Genomic DNA, 19541 nt, shown 5'->3' on the forward strand with positions numbered 1-19541 from the left:
AGGAGTTCAAAGGGGCTGAAGCCCACTCCTTTTTGGGGTACCTCCCTGTAAGCAAAAAGGAGGCAAGGTAACAGGACATCCCATCTCCTGCGGAGTTTGTCAGGGAGTCCCATTATCATTCCTTTGAGAGTTTTATTAAACCTCTCAACCAGTCCATTTGTTTGTGGATGATAGGGTGTGGTGAACTTGTATGTAACACCCCATTCCTTCCACATGGCCTTTAAGTAAGCAGACATGAAATTGCTTCCCCTGTCTGATACCACCTCTTTTGGGAAGCCCACCCTGGAAAAGATTCCCAGGAGGGTCTTTGCCACTGCAGGAGCTGTAGTGGTCCTTAGAGGAATTGCTTCATGATATCTGGTGGCATGGTCCACTACCACCAAGATAGACCTATTGCCTAAAGCAGTAGGAGGGTCAAGGGGGCCAACTATGTCAACCCCTACCTTTTCAAAGGGAACCCCAACCACAGGCAGTGGAATAAGGGGTGCCTTTGGGGTGCCACCTGTCTTGCCACTGGCTTGACAGGTTTCACAGGACTTACAAAATTCCTTTGTGTCCTCTGACATTCTAGGCCAATGAAACAAGGGGACAAGCCTGTCCCAAGTTTTCATTTGCCCCAAATGTCCAGCTAAGGGAATGTCGCGGGCTAGAGTTAGGAGGAGCTTTCTGTACTCCTGAGGAATCACCAATCTCCTGGCAGCTCCAGGTTTTGGATCCCTTGCTTCAATGTACAAGAGGTTGTCCTCCCAGTAAACTCTGTGAGAGTCACTGACATCCCCATTTGCTTGTTTGACAGCTTGCTGCCTTAGACCCTCTAGTGTGGGACAGGTCTGCTGTGCCACACTCAGCTCCTCCCTGGCAGGCCCCCCTTCACCCAAAGCTCAGCAGTGTTTGCTTCCAGCTCCTCTGGTGTAGGTTCTGCACAGGTTGGAAATTCTTCTTCCTCAGAAGTTGAATCCACTGTAGAGGGAGGGATAGTAGGTAGTGTTTTACCTTTACTAACCCTAGCTTTAGGGAGCACTTGGTCCATTCTTCCAGGATCCAAGTCACTCTGTCCTTTTTGCTTTTTGGCCTGAGCCCTTGTCAAAGCAAAAATATGCCCTGGAATGCCCAGCATTGCTGCATGAGCCTCCAACTCCACTTCTGCCCAAGCTGATGTCTCTAAATCATTCTCTAGTAGACAGTCTACAGGTAAATCTGAGGCAACCACAACTTTCTTTGGACCAGTACCCCCCCCCCCCAGTTGAGATTCACAACAGTGATGGGGTGGCTAAGAGTGTTGTTATGAGCATCGGTTACTCGGTACTGGTGACCAAGTAGGTGTTGTTCAGGGTGGACCAGTTTCTCTATTACCATTGTAACACTGGCACCTGTGTCCCTGTAGGCCTAAACCTCAACACCATTTATTAGGGGTAGTTGCTTGTACTTATCCATGTTAAGGGGACAAGCAACCAAGGTGGCTAAATCAATAGCCCCCTCAGAGACTAACACAGCCTCTGTGGTCTCCCTATTTAGACCAACCCCAACTAAGTTACTAAAAGTGAGCCCAGCTACTCCCTTGGATTGGCTATTAGTAGGTTTGCTCCCACCACCACTGCTATCACTAGGGGCACTAGGTGTAGCAGCAGGGGTTGTAGTGGTAGGAGGCTTGGTGCTTTTCTTTGGACAACTGGGATCTGTTGTCCAATGGCCTTTTATTTTACATAAATAGCACCATGGTTTCTGTTCTTTGTTTTGATTTGAAGAGGATTTGGGCCTACCACCCCCACCAGAGTGTTTTTGTGGGCCTGATGAAGACTCATTTTTAGATTTGTCCCCACCCTTGTCAGAAGACTTACCATCCTTCTTCTTGCCATCCTTGTCACCCCCTGTATGAACGTTTCTGTTCACCCTTGTTCTGACCCATTTGTCTGCCTTCTTTCCCAATTCTTGGGGAGAGGTCAGATCAGAGTCTACCAGGTACTGGTGTAACAAATCAGACAAACAATTATTAAGAATATGCTCTCTCAGGATTAAGTTATACAGGCTTTCATAGTCAGAATCTTTACTGACATGTAACCACCCCTCCAAGGCCTTCACTGAATGGTCAACAAAGTCTACCCAGTCTTGTGAAGAATCCTTTTTGGTTTCTCTGAACTTCATCCTGTACTGTTCAGTGGTTAAGCCATAACCATCTAGGAGTGCATTCTTAAGAACTTTAAAATTATTGGCATCACTTTCCTTCACAATAAGGAGCCTATCCCTACCCTTTCCACTGCAAGATAGCCATAGGATAGCAGCTCACTGCCTTTGAGGGACCTCCTGTACAACACAGGCCCTCTCAAGTGCAGCAAACCACTTGTTAATGTCATCCCCCTCCTTGTAAGGGGGAACTATCTTGTGCAGATTCCTAGAATCATGCTCTTTTGCAGGATGACTATTTGGAATACTGCTGCTGCCACCATGGGGTCCTAACCCCAACCTCTGTCTTTCTTTTTCTAAATCAAAGGACTGCCTATCTAAATCCAGCTGTTGCTTCTTGAGCTTCAGCCTGGATTGTTCCACTCTCAATCTATTGAGCTCCCTTTCTACCACTCTGTCATCAGGGTGGGTGGGTTGGGCATTCCTTGAAACAGAAGAATGGTGTGAATGAACAGAGGGAAACCTGTTCCTAACAGATGGCACTCTAACATTCTGGCCTACAGAAGTAACACTTCTACTGTGATGAGAAGCAACACTATTACTGTGATGTGAATTCCCATCAGTACCAGCTATGCTAGGTGGCCTGCTAAGGGGCAGGTTGGAAAGATTCCCTCCCAAATCTTTTGCTAGGGGTGCCCCAGAATCAGAGTGGGAACCATCAGCTAATTTCTCACCAGAAGTGCCAACTAAGGTCTTATCTTGTTCAATGAGCATATTAACCAACAGTTGTCTTGAGGGATTCTTCCCTACCCCTAAACCTCTATCTATGCAGAGACTCCTTGCTTCCTTCCAGCTAAGGTTGTCATAAGCTATGCTGGACAGATCGAGAGTTTGGCCTGTACCAGACATGATAGACAAGAGTTTAAGGGACAGAAAAAGAAAGAAAAAGTTACTTTTTAAAGAACAGAAAAAACCTTTTAAAACTTTTTAAGAACTTATTGAAAGTTTAGAGGTACTTTTCAGCACTTAGTAAAGAAGTGAGAGGAGAAAAGCAAAACTTTTTGGTTAGGTGTACATACACTGAACTTGTTTTGTATATTTTTCTCTTATGAAAAGTACAATGACAAAAGTGGTAAGTAGTTGCAAAGTACTTATCCCACGCTGCACAACCAATGTAGGAGGCTGTACTGGCTTGTAGTGAGTACCAAGGGGTACTTACACCTTGCACCAGGCCCAGGTATCCCTTATTACTGTAGAGGGGTGTCTAGCAGCTTAGGCTGATAGAAAAGGTAGCTTAGCAGAGCAGCTTAGGCTGAACTAGAGACGGGTGAAGCTCCTACAGTACCACTAGTGTCATATGCACAATATCATAAGAAAACACAATATACAGATATACTAAAAATAAAGGTACTTTATTTTTATGACAATATTCCAAAGTATCTCAGTGAGTACCCTCAGTATGAGGATAGCATATATACACAAGATATATGTACACAATACCAAAATATGCAGTAATAGCAATAGAAAACAATGCAAACAATGTATAGTCACAATAGTATGCAATGGGGGCACATAGGGATAGGGGCAACACAAACCATATACTCTAGAAGTGGAATGCGAACCACAAATGGACCCCAAACCTATGTGACCATGTAGAGGGTCGCTGGGACTGCAAGAAAACAGACAGGGTTAGAAAAATAGCCCACCCCAAGACCCTGAAAAGTGGGTGCAAAGTGCACCTAAGTTCCTCAAAGAGCACAGAAGTCGTGATAGGGGAATTCTGTAGGAAATACCAACACCAGCAATGCAACAACAATGGATTTCCAGACGAGAGTACCTGTGGAACAAGGGGACCAAGTCCAAAAGTCACGATCAAGTCGGGAGTGGGCAGATGCCCCGGAAATGTCAGCTGAGGGTGCAAAGAAGCTGCCACTGGATGGTAGAAGCTATGGATTCTGCAAGAACGACAAGGGCTAGAAACTTCCCCTTTGGAGGATGGATGTCCCACGTTGTGAAGAGCTGTGCAGAAGTGTTTTCCTGCAGAAAGACCGCAAACAAGCCTTGCTAGCTGCAAGGGTTGCAGTTAGGGTTCTTGGATGCTGCTGTGGCCCAGGAGGGACCAGGATGTTGCCAATTGCGTGAGGAGACAGAGGGGGCATCCAGCAAGACAAAGAGCCCACTCAGAAGCAAGCAGCACCCGCAGAAGTGCCAGAACAGGCACTACGAAGTGGAGTGAACCGGAGCTCACCCAAAGTTGCAGAAAAGGGTCCCACGAAGCCGGAGGACAACTCAGGAGGTCGTGCAATGCAGGTTAGAGTGCCGGGGACCCAGGCTTGGCTGTGCACAAAGGAAATCCTCGGAGACAGCACAGGAGCCGGAGTAGCTGCAAAACACGCGGTTCCCAGCAATGCAGTCTAGCGTAGGGAGGCAAGGACTTACCTCCACCAAACTTGGACTGAAGAGTCACTGGACTGTGAGAGTTACTTGGACAGAGTTGCTGAGTTCAAGGGACCTCGCTCATCATGCTGAGAGGAGACCCAGAGGACCGGTGATGCAGTTCTTTGGTGCCTGCGGTTGCAGGGGGAAGATTCCGTCGACCCACAGGAGATTTCTTCGGAGCTTCTAGTGCAGAGAGGAGGCAGGCTACCCCCACAGCATGCACCACCAGGAAAACAGTTGAGAAGGCGGCAGGATCAGCGTTACAAGGTCGCAGTAGTCATCTTTGCTACTTTGTTGCAGTTTTGCAGGCTTCCAGCACGGTCAGCAGTCGATTCCTTAGCAGAAGGTAAAGAGAGAGATGCAGAGGAACTCTGATGAGCTCTTGCATTCGTTATCTAAGGAATTCCACAAAGCAGAGACCCTAAATAGCCAGAAAAGGAGGTTTGGCTACCTAGGAGAGAGGATAGGCTAGCAACACCTGAAGGAGCCTATCAGAAGGAGTCTCTGACATCACCTGCTGGCACTGGCCACTCAGAGCAGTCCAGTGTGCCAGCAGCACCTCTGTTTCCAAGATGGCAGAGGTCTGGAGCACACTGGAGGAGCTCTGGGCACCTCCCAGGGGAGGTGCAGGTCAGGGGAGTGGTCACTCCCCTTTCCTTTGTCCAGTTTCGCGCCAGAGCAGGGCTGAGGGATCCCTGAACCGGTGCAGACTGGCGTATGCAGAGATGCGCACCATCTGTGCCCATCAAAGCATTTCCAGAGACTGGGGGAGGCTACTCCTCCCCCGCCCTGACACCTTTTTCCAAAGGGAGAGGGTGTAACACCCTCTCTCTGAGGAAGTCCTTTGTTCTGCCTTCCTGGGCCAAGCCTGGCTGGACCCCAGGAGGGCAGAAACCTGTCTGAGGGGTTGGCAGCAGCAGCAGCTGCAGTGAAACCCTGAGAAAGGTAGTTTGGCAGCACCCGGGTCTGAGCTAGAGACTCAGAGGATCATGGAATTGTCTCCCCAATGCCAGAATGGCATTGGGGTGACAATTCCATGATCCTAGACATGTTACATGGCCATGTTCGGAGTTACCATTGTGACGCTATACACATGTCGTGACATATGTATAGTGCACGCGTGTAATGGTGTCCCCGCACTCACAAAGTCCGGGGAATTTGCCCTGAACAATGTGGGAGCACCTTGGTTAGTGCCAGGGTGCCCACACACTAAGTAACTTAGCACCCAACCTTTACCAGGTAAAGGTTAGACATATAGGTGACTTATAAGTTACTTAAGTGCAGTGGTAAATGGCTGTGAAATAACGTAAACGTTATTTCACTCAGGCTGCACTGGCAGGCCTGTGTAAGAATTGTCTGATCTCCCTATGGGTGGCACAAGAAATGCTGCAGCCCATAGGGATCTCCTGGAACCTCAATACCCTGGGTACCTCAGTACCATATACTAGGGAATTATAGGGTGTTCCAGTATGCCAATGTAAATTGCTGAAATTGGTCACTAGCCTGTTAGTGACAATTTGGAAAGAAATGAGAGAGCATAACCACTGAGGTTCTGGATAGCAGAGCCTCAGTGAGACAGTTAGTCATAACACAGGTAACACATACAGGGCACACTTATGAGCACTGGGGCCCTGGCTGGCAGAGTCCCAGTGACACATACACTAAAACAACATATATACAGTGAAATATGGGGGTAACACGCCTGTTTTTCAGCAGTCTAAGCTAAGGGACATCAAAGACTGCTGCAACTCACCTGCTACAGTATCTGGACTCTGCCATCTGTGAGACTACCCTGCCAAGTGCTGCCATTCCAGTCATGGACCCTTGGAAGTGGGCCTAGGGTGCTCTTCCTTCTGTGGTTTTCATCGGAACCCCCACAAAGTGATGCCAAGCCCGCAAAGCCTTTTTACACAGCTTCCTGGGATCAACACAAAGCAACGGCAAAGCCCGCAAAGCTTCACTGCACAGCTTCTCAGAACCGACAACAGGTAACTTGAAGCCTTGCAAAACAGTGCCATGCAGACCACACACTAGGATTTAATGTGCTGTGTTTAGCAGACACAAGGGGATCCCTGTAGCCGGCCCACGCTCCATTGCAGTCTGCCTGAACTTGTGACTTTGGTCCTGCCCAGCGTGACCACAGTTGGTGGGTTCGGCTTCGGTGCGCTATTTATACCTAAATCTTTAAAATTGCATATCTCAGGATCTGTTTATTAGATTTTTTGTAGTTTTGGTCCTGTTTTACTCAGATAAGTATTCTCTGTCCTTCTAATCTAGTTAGAGTCTTTGTTGGAGTTCTAGTGGAGTATGTTTGTGTTGTCTTTCACTGTGTTATTGTAATTAACTGTTGTACAAATTCTTTACACATTACCTCTTAAATTAAACCTGCCTGCTCTTGTTCTGCTTTCCCTCTTATCTCATATCCGAGCTTACAGAACCTCTCTGGAATGCACTTCTGAGTTTAAAGAAGACATTTATTGTTATTAATTCCCCACCCATAAGTTCCTGAGAGACGAAATTAGTAGATTGGAAGCACACGTTTAAAAGCAGTCGCAGCAATGAAAGCAAAATATATCAAAGTACTTCTCAGTTGCAATGTATACAGCAAATATAGGTGCATAACTTCAAAGCAAAGCATAAAAGTCAAATTCATCACCGTATGGGCAAGGCGGTAGGGCCTATACTCAGCTTCATCTTTCTGGGGTCTGCAAGTTGATGACTCCGGTCAACTGCGAGAAAGAGATTCTCTACCCAAACGGGAAACGGGCAACTGACTTCTAGTTCCAGTCTGAAGTCAAGCAGATTCAAATCTAACTCACTGTAGCCCAGAGTCATCCTTAAAAGCAAACTCAGTGTGAGAGCCAAAGAACCTTGGAGAGAGGCCAATTCTCCTGAGCTCTTTGTTCTCAGTCTAGATTGCGAGGTAAACACAAAATCTACGCACTCTTATCAGCTAAGGTCTGGTGTGATGAAAACAGCTTGGTCCATCTTGTGGAAAAACACAGCTTGGAAAAACACAGACATCTGTAATGTCTCAACTGCAATGTCTATCCCTACATTAAAGCCAATAGGCAGCTAACCTAAATATCAAATGTAATGTCTAATGTCATGTCAAAGCCAATAGGCAGCTAAACTGAATACAGAATGTAATGTCTAATGCCATGTCAAAGCCAATAGGCAGCTAACCTAAATATCAAATGAAGGGGCATATTTATACTCCGTTTGCGCCGGAATTGCGTCGTTTTTTTTTACGCAATTCCGACGCAAAACTAACTCCATATTTATACTTTGGCGTTAGACGCGTCTAGCGCCAAAGTCCATGGAGTTTGCGTCATTTTTTAGCGTGGACACCTACTTTGCGTTAATGATATGCAAGGTAGGCGTTCAAGTCTAAAAAATTGACTCCGAGGCATGTGCGCCGTATTTACACTCCCTGGCAAAATTCACGCCCGGGAGTGGGCGGGTCAAAAAAAATGACATACGGCCGCTTTTGCGCCGTTTTTTAGCGCCTGCAAAAGGAAGGCGTTAAGGGACCTGTGGGCTCTGAAGGAGCCCAGAGGTGCCCTCCCATGCCCCCAGGGACACCCCCTGTCACCCTTGCCCACCCCAGGAGGACACCCAAGGCTGGAGGGACCCATCCCAGGGACATTAAGGTAAGTTCAGGTAAGTCATTTTTTTTTTTTTTTTTGTGGCATAGGGGGGCCTGATTTGTGCCCCCCCTACATGCCACTATGCCCAATGACCATGCCCAGGGGACAGAAGTCCACTGGGCATGGCCATTGGGCAAGGGGGCATGACTCCTGTCTTTGCTAAGACAGGAGTCATTTCTATGGGGGTTGGGAGTCGAAAGAAATGGCGCAAATCGGGTTGAGACGAAAAATTTGCCTCAAACTGACTTGCCCCATTTTTTGACGCCCAAGCCCCATATCCCCCTACGCCGGCGCTGCCTGGTGTACGTCGTTTTTTTCCACGCACAACAGGCAGCGCCGGCGGCTAACGCCGGCTAACGTCATTGATTAAATACGGCGCCCGCATGGTGCTTCAGAATGGCGTTAGCCGGCGCTAATTTTTTTGACGCAAAACTGCGTTAGTGCAGTTTTGCGTCAAAAAGTATAAATATGGCCCGTAATGTCTAATGTCATGTCAAAGCCAATAGGCAGCTAAACTGAACACAACATGTACTGTGCTAAGGGTGAACATTGAGCAACTAATATGCGCAGTGGTGAAACACAAAGTCGTTGGTCAAACACAATTAATAGCATCACAGCTCTGCACCAAGCTACCAGAGGGTGAGCACAGGTTAATTTAGGGTGTGTATCTGACTTACTCTGCCTAGGATTATGGTCGCTACTTGGACAGGGTGCATACCTCTGCCAACTAGAGACCCAATATCTAACACTGGTGTGAGAAATTGGGTTGTTGGTTGACTGGAGTGTGAGCCCTGGTCAAGCACCAGCCACAACCCCTTGCCTGGTGAACCACAAAAAGTCAATAATTAAACTTATGCCTAACACTGGGTAGCTTGGCACAAAAGCTGTCAGGCAAACCTAGAGGCAATGTGTTAAGTATTTATGCAGTACACAAACAGCAGCACAGTGAAAACACAACACAATAAAATCCCCAAATCAATTTACAAAACCAGAGTAAATTGTAATAAATGATTTGACACCGAAACCATTAACATCCAATCAGTAGAACTAGAGTTATGATTTTTTAAAGATTAGGGTTCAAAACAGCAAGTCCCCAGTTTTAGAAAATGGCCATCTGTGCATTGTTAGCACCACAACAAAGGGTTCAGGAATGGATGGGGGCCTCTTGTGGGTTCAAGACTCACTCTGGCTGGGTCCAGGTGCAGGTTTTAAAATGGTGGGAGCCTATTATGTCCCTGTGGCTCAGTACAGGATACCAGCTAATCTATCCCTTGGAGTCAGTTCAGAAGTCTTGGGTGCAGGTGGTGATTCAGGGCTCTACAGCAGAACTGGCCTCTGAAAAGTTCCAAGCAGGCTCCAGGCAGCAAAGCAGTACTTCCAGGTACAGCAGCAGTCTGGAAGAGTGAATAGCAGGTCACAGCAACAGATGTCCTCTGAGAGTCCTTCCACAGGTCCAGTAGTGAACTGATGAGCAGGTTTGAGCCTTATTTTCATACCCTGGTGCCCTGCTCCAGAAGTTGAGTGAAGTTTCCAGAAAGGTTCTCTGATGATCCAGGAATGTTCTACCTCCCCTGCCCTGGCTCCTAGCTGGCTGCACTGACAATACAGGGTTTTTAAGCCTATTGTGTGGTAGCAGAGCCCAGTCTATTCAGTTGCAAGTGGGGCTGTGCTTAGCTCCACCCCTCATCAAGTCAATTAATGGCCCATTCAGGCTCTGCTAGTCCCCCTATTATGTAACTGTCTGGGGTGAATTCACAAAGTCCCACCTGTCAGTTACACCCAGTCATGTGATCTAAGGCAAGTTACAGGCATAGAGGGGTAAGAGCAGGAGCATGCCAAGCTTTTAAAAGTGCATTTTCCAGCTTGTGATGATAAATCAGATTTTACCATTAAAGAGGGTTTATCATTACATGTTCCTAGGTACCACAAGTTATATATCTACTACCTCTGGTTCAGGAATTACAAATGATTGATTTTAATAAGGAATCCCTAGTGTTACCTTATGGGAGGAGCAGGCTTCTCAGTAGTGAGGAATCAAATATGAAAGCTTTTCACTTCTAGTGCATGTAAAGCTAACAAACACATGTCCTACCTTTTAATTACACAGCACCCTGCCCTATGGGCTACTTAGATCCTACCTTAGGGGTGACTTGTATGTAATATAAGGGTAGTTTAAGGCTTTAGAAGTGGTTTTAAATTCCATGTCGACATGGCAGTGGGCGATTGCCTTCAGGCTGCAATGGCAGGCCTGGGACAAGTTTTAAGGTGCTACTTAAGTGGGTGGCACAATAAGTGCTGCAGACCCACTGATACCATTTAATTTCATGTCCCTGAGTATATGGTATACCACTCTACAAGGGGCTTGCATGTAAATTAAATATGCCAAAGAGATAAATGCCAATCAAACCATGTTATAGTGGAGAGAAAAGAATCACTTTAGCACTGATTAGCAGTGGTAAAGTGCAGAATGTCTTAAAGCCAACAAGCAAATATCCAGCTAAACTTAGGAGGATGGCAGGAGGGAGGCAAAATGTTTGGGGTGACCCTGCAGAGATGCAATTTCCAACAATTGGTAATCAGCAGTGAGGATAGGACTTGTGTTTGTGCAATACCATATAGTGATTCAGTGTTCACTACAACTCTATACTTAGACCAATTAAAACTTATTCCTCCTGATTGGTGAAAGTTTTGCCTGACCTGTACTAATTGGCATTTTTGACTTTTCAATTCTCTCTAATTGGTCTTTTTGAAATGTTTATGCTAAATTATGTCTCGCTCTGGAGAAGCCGCACCTGCAGTTATTGAATTTTAGCTGACCAAGTTGGACTCTTACAGTGTACAACAGCTGAAGGATTTCTACAAGGACTTTCACATTTCTACAAGGGGTTTCAACAGGGAGGTGGAACTGCAAACGGTTTTGAGGCCCTGGGCAGAGGCCCAGGTTGCAGGGGAAGACATTCCAGAAGAGGAGCAGGAAATTCTTGAGGAGAAGGAGGATGACCTGATTCTGGATTCCCATTAGGAATAGGAGCCACCTCTGGAAAGGTTTCAGGAACCTGTCATAAGAGGAGCTGGTAGACAGGAGGGAGGAAAGAAAACTCAGACTGGAGCTTGCTAGATTGGAACAGGCCCATGAGGAAACAAAACTTGTTCATGTGGAGAAGAAGCTGGCCCATGGGCTCAGTTTGAGCAAGATGAACATAAGAGCCCTGGAACTAAGGTCCAGCAGTGCAAATGGTGGCAGCTTATCTGCAGTGTCTTCAAGTGAGTCTAAAATCTACATCCAAAAAGATGTAGCGCCCAGTTACAGTGTTTGAGATGACACTGATAAGTAGTTGGCAGCCTATGAAGTGACTTTAAGAGTGTACAGGGTTCCAGAGGAGTTCTGGGGAGATAGCCTTTGGTGGTACATGCCCCAGGTGGGGAGGGACACCCTTCTTACCTTAGAGTTGGAGGACCAGCCCAACTACCCTGCTATAAAAGCCATCTTAGTCAAGAAGGTTGGTCTGATTGCTGAAAGTATAGGCAAAAGTCCAGGGCTCGTTGCAAACTCAAAACACAAGCATGAGTAGATTTTCTAGACTATGCTGGTTAAGTAATGAAGGGCTAGGTGAAAGGCAGCAGTTTTAATGATTTTGATGGGCTGTACAACTTGTTTTTGAAGGAGCACATACTTGATAGTTGTTTTAGAGAGCTGTGCCAACACCTAGTGGATAGCAAGCTGACTGACCCCAGGAAGCTTGCTCAGGAGGCAGACATCTGGGTCAGCACCAAAGTGTCCACAAAGGTATCTGGGGGGACTCACAAAAGGGTGGTCAGGGTTCTCACCAGAAGAGAGAGGGGAGATGAAAAGAAGGAGTTCTCTAAAGGCCACCAGAACAACTCACAAGGTAAAGGATCTGGTTAAAATTCACAATCTGGCCACCAGAAACAAAACTACCCTGACAAAAGTTAGCAACCCAAAATGCCCAAGTGCTATGAGTGCGGCGAGTATGGACACCACAAGGGAGACCTCAAGTTTCCAAAAAGAGCACACCCTCCCACTGGAGGTAGGAACCCAGGAGTTGCTAGCATATTGCTGGGGGAGGAGTTTATCCCAGTTAAAGAGGGGGAGGTTAGTGGGGTACCCTAGTGTCTCTAGGTAACAGTGAGGTGGTTCCTATAATCCATGTGAAATCCAATACTACCAAATGTAGGCATTCGGTCACCATCAATTGGCAAGGTGTTGAGGCTCTGAGGGACACAGGTGCCAGTATGACTATGGAAAGGTGTCAGCTAGTGTCCCAGGAGCAGGTGATTCCCAAAGCATTCCAATACATTTTGGTGGCTTACAACAGGGAGGGTCACTATCCAGTGCTCTTGTTCCATTTGAGTGTGGGGTGAGGTTAAGGTCTTCTGAGCCCCGCCATGCTTAGGACTGTTTGTTATATAATGACCTAGAGTCTTCTGCCTGGAAGGAGGTGGAGCTCAAGGCTCATGTTGAGATGGTGGGTTACCTGAGTCGATCTGTGCAACCACAAGGTCCATGACTGACTGGAGACGAGTCAGGAAGAGCTGGAGTCTGGAACCGTAGCCAACCAGCTTCTAAAAAGTGGAAAGGCAGAGGGTATGGTAAACCAGCCCATGAGTACCCTAGTGAGATGGATTGGGCACCTGCGGTGCCCCCCACCCCTGAGTCCACTGAGGTGGGTACTGCTTCCCTTAGTGACCTGCCTACAATTGCTGATTGTCATGTGAAAGGAGTACCCACCAAGGAGAAGTTGAGTAGGGCACATAAGGAGTGTCGAACCCTTGAGGGCATGAGGCAACAGACCGAAGCTCATGCAGCAGGTGATGTCTCTGGGAGCTATCACATTTACTGGGAGAACAACCTCCTTTACACTGATCCTAAGGCTCCTGTGCATGAGACAACAAGGACCCTGGTGGTCCACGAATGCTAAAGGTCCTTCCTACTGAAGTTGCCTCATGAGATCTGGATATTTGGGTCAAGACAGGACCATTGCCCTTGTCCGCCAGTTTTATTGCCCTAAGATCAGGACTTCCTCGGACAAGTTCGGCAGTACCTGTAGGACCTGCCACACCAGTGGGAAGACATGACAGAAGCTGAAAGATTCCCTGGAACCACTGCCAGTCGTTAGTACCTCCTTTCAGAGGGTAGACATCAGCATTGTTTGGCCTAAGGATCCTCCAACCACTACTGGTCACAGGTTTATCCTGGTTCTGTTGGATTGTGCCACACAGTACCCAGAGGCCACCTCTCTGAGGACCACCACTGCACCTGTAGTGGCAAGGGCCCTGGTGGGCATTTTCACCCCAGTGAGGTTCCCTAAGGATGTTGTGTCTGACAGAGGCACCAGATTTATGTCTGTGTTGTGTAGCCATTTTAGTTATAGCACCATACACGTTATTTTAGCATACTAGGCCTGCCAAGGTGCACTTTAACCTAGATACATTTTATTCAGCTTTGTTTTATTAATCTTACAATAGCCACTTTTTCGGTCTTGTTTTATTTCTCTCTATCTAGCTGTTTTTGCCTAGGCCAGCACTACGTTCTCAAACAAGACATTCTTGCTCACTCTGTGCTTCTTCCAAGGCTGCAGTAAGATAGGTTGCCAGTGAATGTGGTACAAGTTTTGTCTGTGACATTAATAGAAAAACACACATCATTACGTAGGGACATTTTCTCAGAACATCAGCTGTTTTATCATAAAAACACTTCCCTGTCCCTTATACGTTAGAGGGAGATTCCAGCCAGAGAACCAAGACTGTATGCTGATTGCTGATCACTTCGCTGCAGCTGCTTATGCAGACTTCAGGCCTTTGCTCAGGTATGGATGATGTCTTCCCAGGGGAACGTGAAGGGCAGAATTAGAGCTTAACACGCTGTGCTCTATTATTGTCTAGGTAGGAATTAGTCTATTGACTCTCCTGACAATATTGTAGAGTTATTTCTATGCTTTACTCTCCTTGTCACCATTTTAATCTTGACATGCTGTATCTTCCTGGTTATTGCAGCCCATGTTTTGCTATCTAAGATGCAGTTGCTTCATTAAAATCTTATTGAAACATATGCTGCCTGTTTGTCATTGTGCATGTGAGACTAATGTAACTGAGAGAAACGGATGACACCTGAGTGACCACGGTTTCCCTGAGAAATCAGTTATGTCATGCGCTCGGCTGCCCAATCATCCCTGCCTTTGGGTAGAGATGAGGCACTGCTAGTTAGCTGGAGCAAAACCCGGACTAGGGTGACAGGTGTCACCTGTAGTGGGTCAGACTCAGTCTCCTACACCGCAGGCGATACTGCCGCTCAAATCCAGTAGTCTCATTAGAATAATGAGAGCCTACGTGACATCTGCATACATGCAGTCCATGTGGAAGATGTGTAGAGTGAATTATAAGTTCTCCACCCCTTACCTCCTGCAGACCAGTGGGATTGTTCATCAAGACCCTGAAAGGCATGATCAGAAGTCTGCCTGAGGAAAAAGTGGGATATCTTCTTGCCATATCTGTTTTTTGCTTATAGGGAGGTACCACAAAAGGAAGTGGGCTTCAGCCCCTTTGAGCATCTGTGCGGGCATCATGTCAGAGGACCTCTTGGTTTGGTGAAGGAGGAGTGGGAGCAAGCTCCCAAGAAAGTCCCACAGGAAGTAGTAAGTTACATGCTTGCCTTCGGTAAACAAATGGCTAAGTCGTGGAAGCAAGCTTCTGACAACTTAGAAGCCAGCCAGGCTGTAATGAAGGAGCGGTATGGCCACAATTCTACCATCGTGGAATTCCAGGCTGGGCAGAAAGTGTGGGTGCAAGAATCGGTGGATCCTGGGGCCCTCTTGGATCACTGGTGGGGCCCTACAGGCTGACTGAAAGAAAGGATAAGGTCACCTATGTGGTAGATGTTAAGACCCCCAGGCAACCCCACCGGGTACTTTATGTCAATTGCTCCAAACCCCACTTTGAGAGGTCTGAGGTCTGCATGCTGCTGGTGACTGATGGCGCTGATGAGGAAAAGAGTGAACCTCTGCCTACCTCTTAGCCTCCAAGGAGAAACATGGGTCTGTGGAAGGATGATCCTTTCTCCCACTCTGACTCTTGAACAGCAGAGGGATTGTCAGCAAATATTGGAACAGTTCTCCTCTCTTTTCTCCCTTACTCCTGGGATTACCCACCTGTGTACCCATGATGTGGACACAGGGCACAACCTCCCTGTCAAGCACAAGTCTTACAGGTTGTTGGTTAAGTTGAGGGCCAGCATCAAGAGCCAGGTCACTAAAATGCTGGATTTGGGATGATAGAACCTTCCAGTGTCTCCAGGTCTAGTCCTGCGGTTTTGGTACGAAAAGCTGTCCCACTGGGCACCACACCTGAACTGAGGTTCCGTGTGGATTACAGAGGGCTAAATTGTGTAACTAAAACTGATGCCTATGCCATCTCCCGGGCAGATGAGCTGATTTACAGGTTAGGGACTGTGAAGTACTTAAGTAGCTCTGATCTTACATCATGGTACTAGCAAATCGCCCTAACTGAAGGAAGCAAGGAGAGATCAGCCTTCTCCACTCAAGATTTCCACTGCCAGTTCAGAGTGATGCCCTTTGGGTTAAAAAACACTCCTGTCACCTTCCAGTTGCTGGTGAACTAGGTACTTGCTGGCTTGAAGGCCTTCTCTGCTGGTTACTTATATTGCATAGCTGTCGTCAGTAACAGCTAGGAGGACCACCTCTGTCACCTCCAGGAAGTACTTCAGGCCCTGCAACAGGCAGGCCTGACTCACAAGGCTGGTAAGCGCCAGATAGGGCAGGGGTCAGTGGTGTACTTGGGACACCCGGTGGGTAGGGCAGCCCTCCTGGCCACGATTGAAACTGTCATGGCCTGGAAGCTCCCAAAACCTCTTGGGCCTCACTGGTCACTATATGAGGTTTGTCAAGGGATAAGAAGTTTGTCAAGGGATATTGCACCATTGTGGCCCCCTTAACCGAGCTGACTTCTAAGAAGCAGTCCTGAAATGTGAATTGGGCAGAGGCATGCCAGAAAGCATTTGCCTCCTTGAAGCAAGCCATGTGCACAGCTCCTGTGCTGAAGGCCCCTGACTTCTCCAAAGAGATCATTGTACAAACTGATGCCTCAGAGCAGTATGTAGGAGCAGTATTGTCATAGCTTAATGAAGAAGGCCTAGATCAACCTGTAGCCTTAATCTCTAGGAGGTTTCTTCCTGGGGAACAGAGGTGGAGTGCTATAAAAAGGGAAGTTTTTGCTTTGGTTTGGGCCCTGAATAAGTTGAGGCCATACCTCTTGGGCACTCACTTCCTGAGTCAGATTGACCTCAGGGTACTAATGCATGAGGGTCAAAAACCCAACACTGTTGAGGTTGCCCATTTCCCTACAGGGTATGGACTTTAGGGTGGAACACAGACCTGGGGTAGACCACGTAATTGCTGACGGTTTACCTAGGTTTTTTCTGCCTTAGTGATGAGAATTCTCTAGAGGCAAGGTAGTTCTCCCCACTTTCACCAAGTGTGACACATGTTAGACCTGGCATACTTAGGGTGGTCTTCCCTCAGACTTTTTGGCTTTACCTCCTGTTTTGTTGCTGTATCTTTTTGTTGGCCTTGGGACTCTAAGCACTTCAGCACTCATTTAAGCTGTAATTCCTGATCTGAGAGGAGTAGCTACATTATGTTTAGTACCATTGGAATAGTAAAGCTAAGTCCTCTTTTCTGGCAAAGTCAGATTTATTATTACTGTTTTAGAAATGCCACTTTTGGAAAGCGGGCATTTCTCTGCCCTCACTGTCCTGTGTACCTACAGTCTATCTTCAGTACATGTCTGGCCTCGGTTAGGTGACAGCTACACTTGTGCATTCCCTTCAGACACCCACAACACAGGATACTCCACTGCATCCACAATCATCTACATACTGATGGGACTTTCTGGGGAGGAGGTTGGGAAGGGCTCCCACTTACATCTCAAAGGGTAGTGTCCAGAGCCCTCACAAATGGGCTGATAACTTCCCACTGATAGTGTGGGGCTGAGCTGAAAGGGGGACCTATGTACTCGACAAAAGCCTTTTGAAGTCCCCCCCCCACATCAAAGGCACTTTTTAACATAAGTACTGGGTGTCTGACCCACTAAAGTAGTACACTTCTGGACTCAAGGAAATGCTGCTGGAGTAAAGACTGCTGTCCGCCTGGATTGCCACTCTGCCAGGATTGACTGTTCCCAGGAACTGCTGCGCTTCCCTGCTGCCTGCTGATCTCTGCCCTGCAACCCAAGCATTACCAACCAACCTCAGAATGTTTCCTATGGCTAACTGACTTCCCTCCGGTTCTACCACGGATCTCTGGAACATCAGAGACCCTATTCTGGTAGGCAGGCTGCCCTGTGACAAGGAATGATCTCTACGATACATGGAGCGCCAACTGTTGGGCACCCAAGAGCGCTCCCAGAAGTTGGGCTGACTAATGCTGCAGTGCAGCACACACAGACTAGATCTCCTGCCGGAGCGAAGACACTCCAGACTCGTGCTGCAGCACCCTGCTCCGCACATTCATGGACAACATCTCAACAGGTATGGTGGGCTTGGGGTACTTCAGGAGGAATCCCCATTTGCTTGCGACCGTGGCCCCCGCACCCTGCACTAAGACTTTGGCAATGCTTTACTGACACTTACTGTTGCTCCCCACGGCCGGAGTGAAAGTTACCTTGGCGTTTTGAAACTTTTACCTAGCTACCACCTTGGCTGCTCTACCAAGGTAGCGCAACCGGAGTGATTACCATACTGTCTCTATGAGAGACGCATTCACCTTGTTGGGTTTTCCACACTGTGTTGAACCCTTGCTTCTACAAACCACATTGTTTAATAACATTAACCAGTGAATACCTGATAATGTACTGATTGGATTTTTGTCATCTTGGTCTTGATTTAAACAGATAAACCAGCTTTATTTTTCTACACCTGTGTGGAGTCTCTTTGTGGTGTACTCCTGTGTATGTGTTTCACAAATACTGTACACATAGCCTTCTAAGTTAAGCCTGCCTGCTCTGCACCAAGCTGCCAGAGGGTGAGCACAGGTTAATTCATGTTGTGTAATTGACTTACTGTGACTAGGATATTGATCCCTATTTGGACAGGCTGCACACCTATGCTAACTAGGGACCTAATTTCTAACACTGATTTTGAGTTGGGGATGGCATTGACCAATGTTTGGAGGCATGTGAGATTGCCCTATGAATGCTCAAGGTTCCTAAAGGAGATTGGAGAAGGCTGGTTTGTCGGGACATATCCCCACTGAAGGGGGAGATGTTCTCTGGGCCCTGAATGGGAGTGACAAGAGTCAAAAACTTTCTTAGCAGATCCCGGTGAATTGACTGGATTCTTTTTGCAAGGCACTGGATGGTTGGGTGAGGGGCATTGGGGTAAAAGATTATCGGGGTAGTACAATTTGTTGGCAACAGAGCCCCTGTTCAGTCCTTGCTTTCCAGATCTACACCAGCACCTTGTTGACAGCATGCTCACTGTCCCCAAAGATCTTGCCAAGGAGGCGGACCACGGGTTAGTACCAGCATCCAAAAGAAGGTACCTGGGAGTGACCCCAAGAAGGGTGGTTCAGGTTTCCCACAGCAGAGTGAGGGGGAGGTGGTCAAGGGTGGACCCAGACAAGTCCCAGGGGTAAGAGGAAGGAAAGGGTTCCCATGTCCATTCTGAGAAGGAGGGAGGTTCTGGTGGGCCGTGGCCCAGGGCACCCCATTTCATTCCCCGCTGGTTTGATTTTTCTCAGCTAGGACACAAGCAAGGGGACTCTGTCCAAAGAACCAACCCACTAGTGGGGACTCTCAGGAGTGGCCAATGTTACCATATGGGTAAGAAATCCCCAGGGCAGGTCATAGAACATGCCATGATCTTCTTTAGTTGGGAGTTGGACTCAGAGGGTGAATTGGTGATCCCTGAGGATGGGAGTCATCACTCCTATGAGGTGGCAGTGAATGTGGTCCCAGTCACTGCTCTGACAGACACAGGGGCTTGCCGTACCATGATAGTGGAAAGACTAGTTTCCCCAGAAAAGTACACCGGCCAGGTGTGTAGGGTTACACCAGCCCACAGGTAGGACATTTTCCGCCTTATGGGCCGGGTATCCCTTGAGTGGGTGTGGTGGGGAAGTGACCAAGAGGATGGTCATAGTTAGTTCCCAGATGCCCATAGACTAGTTTCTGGTGAATGAGTTGCTCCTGGTGTTAGGAGAGTGCACTCTAAACATGAGAACATTGGTTCTCCACAACTAGCATCTTAAATATACTTGTAAGTCCCCAGTTAAGTGCACTATTTGTGTCCAGGGCCTG

This window comes from Pleurodeles waltl, chromosome 10 (assembly GCF_031143425.1).
Source record: "Pleurodeles waltl isolate 20211129_DDA chromosome 10, aPleWal1.hap1.20221129, whole genome shotgun sequence".
NCBI classification, from domain to species: domain Eukaryota; kingdom Metazoa; phylum Chordata; class Amphibia; order Caudata; family Salamandridae; genus Pleurodeles; species Pleurodeles waltl.